Raw genomic sequence first — 2,691 nt, 5'->3', positions numbered from 1 at the left:
TGCACTTTCTGAGTGGTCATATTTCCAGGCAAAATGTGTAGTTGACACTATTCATATGAAATTTCTAGGCTGAGGTTTAAACAGCAACAGAACTTGTTATATGTACTCCTTTTCTTCAGTGAGACTTCACTAGCACATATGATTTTCTATGAGCACTACCCTTAAAATCCTGTAATCTATGCTTACTGACCAACAAAATATCCTTTCACATTTGTCTATTTTGGGCTTCTACAATAATTTTTTTTGCAAAATATAAAATACACTTGAAATATAAGTGTCTTGTATCTCAGAAGAACAGCTGAGCTTTTTCTCTGTAAGGAAGACCATTTTTAGAACCTCAGGATTCCTTCCACCAAGGTGACTTTATAACGGCAAAACATATTTGCACAATAAAAGTTGATTTTTTACAAAGATATTTACATGGCATTTGACCTTGTCTTTACATTCAAAGTTGGGATATGCAATAAGTGTCACTAGGCATTGCTGTAAGGGACTTGTCAACTAAAAAGCAGATTTCTCCTCTCCCACTGCAGAGCAAAATGTGCCGTTTCCAGAACAAACACAAGAGGGGGCATTTAGATGATGTTGTGTCTGTTCCTGAAATGCTGCTCTGTAAACTGTGTAAAACACTGGGCTTGAGTCATGTACTTCTAGCTTTTGACTCTCACTGAGTCCCTCCTGGAGTCATCTCATAGCTCCTCAGTTAAATGACACTGTTTTTGCTTTGGTGCATGATAATCTAGTTAATTTCCTCTACAAGAAACCTGATAAAACTCAACATATATTTAATTTTACTTCACACCCACACTCACATTGCAGACACATACACCAGATCTTCATGAACTGTGGGAAAAGGATCAAAAGGCTCCTAATTTCACAGGCCACAAATGAAGTCAAGCTAGCAGTTAAATAATTCCACACCCCATTTACAGTCATTGATCAATTTTTCCTATCAGTCCCAACTACTTCCCTTCTGTCACCCGCAAGCCACACACTCCCACCTCAGTTCAGAGCCACCACCATACAGCCTTGTACTTTAAACAACATTTATTGGTTACAAGTTCCTACATTACAATTATTACTCTGGGGTTGGTGTGGCTTTTGTGAATTACACTTTAAGCAATTCTGCGTGTGGTTTTCTGTTGGGATGTTTAAGAAAGTGAGATAAAGTGAAAAATGGTAGCTGAAAGTTGTATCTCTCTAATATTCATGGGAATGTATCAATAGCAGATCTATGTTTAAATGAATTTTTTCCACATTTGGTATTTTTTATGAGGAAGTTGCAGAACTGGAACTTGCCAAAGTGCTTTGGTGTGTGACACTTATGGATGGAGTAATGGCTGCTGTGGCCAGGATGTGAGTGGGAATATGCAGGCTGTAGGAGAGGTAACAGAATCCAAGGAGAGGGCCCAATTCATAAAGTGTGGTTGGAGAGAACAGAACTACTTCTGGTCCTTTAGTGGTGTGTAAACTCCAGCCACAATAGCTAAATTTTATTCAAGCTAAATTCTACTTTTTGCTGTCCTTGTATTTTCTAGAGTAGGAAAATGTAATTATTTTAGAAGTGATGCAGCTCTGCTGTCAGTTACTCACCACACAACTACTGTCACTGATGAGCTGCTCTCTAATCAGTGCCTTTTGAATTCTCTCTTTCCATTACCAGGTGTACTTGAGCATGCCCCCAGGTCTGCTCTCTTTCATTCTCCCTGTTAAGTTTGAAATTATAAATAATATCTGCACTTTTCAGGCTATGAGATATTGCTATTTCTTGTTGCAAGCCAGACCATGGCTCTGGCCCACTGTGAGATACAGGACAAGAGAGGATCATGCACTGACCTGCAGCTGGGTAGTTTGCTGTTTTGTGAAACTCTTAACTTTAGAGTGACCTTACTTAACAAATGTATTTGGTTTCTGGGTAGCAGAAAACCCCAGCCTGTGCAAACAACCCGGGTCTCCTCAGAAGTGGTGGTTGTGGAAGGATATGTATGTGTGTACTGTGCAAGGCGCTCATGCTCATGACCAGTTTGGTTTGGCTTTCTGCACTGGTTTATTCCAATCCTTGGCTGAGCACAGTGCTGAGAAGTGCACGCTCACTCTTGCTGCCATGCAGTGGCTGCACTTCACACGTTCAGGTGTCCTTCAGGTGCACACAGGGCTGACCAGGATTGTTCAAGAGCAGCCACAGAGAGCAAGATGAGACTAGTAAAGAAATTGGCAGTATGAAGATTTGTAAGGAACTGCTCAGGCATGAAAATGAAAAAGATGAGTAATGAACAGGTGAGCAGACTGCGCTGAGGAGCTTCACTTCAAAATTAGTCAAGTTATTGCAATGGAATATAGAGATTTATCATGCATGCAATGGGCTTTTACTTCAGTAAAAAACAAAACAGGCAAAGGAAACAGCCTCAGGATTCTAGAATTTTGCTCTAAAGTCTACAGTGGTGTATGATGGTAGCTATTATTGCTTGTCCTTTGAAACATTTATCATCTTTTGGTGTTAAAATCAGGATTCTGGACCTGATTCACTACAGTTTCTACTGTGTGACATCAGTTTTTCTAAAATTATTTTTTAAAAAATGTTCATTTCCCTTCATAATGGATAAACTGTCATGCAGTGAGATGCATGGATATATCTGTATATATGACTTAGAGACAATATAGTCTAAAATCTCTTCACTGAATAAAATAAGT

Source organism: Cinclus cinclus, chromosome 5 (assembly GCF_963662255.1).
Source record: "Cinclus cinclus chromosome 5, bCinCin1.1, whole genome shotgun sequence".
In the NCBI taxonomy this organism is placed as follows: domain Eukaryota; kingdom Metazoa; phylum Chordata; class Aves; order Passeriformes; family Cinclidae; genus Cinclus; species Cinclus cinclus.
This window is presented reverse-complemented; position numbering follows the sequence as displayed.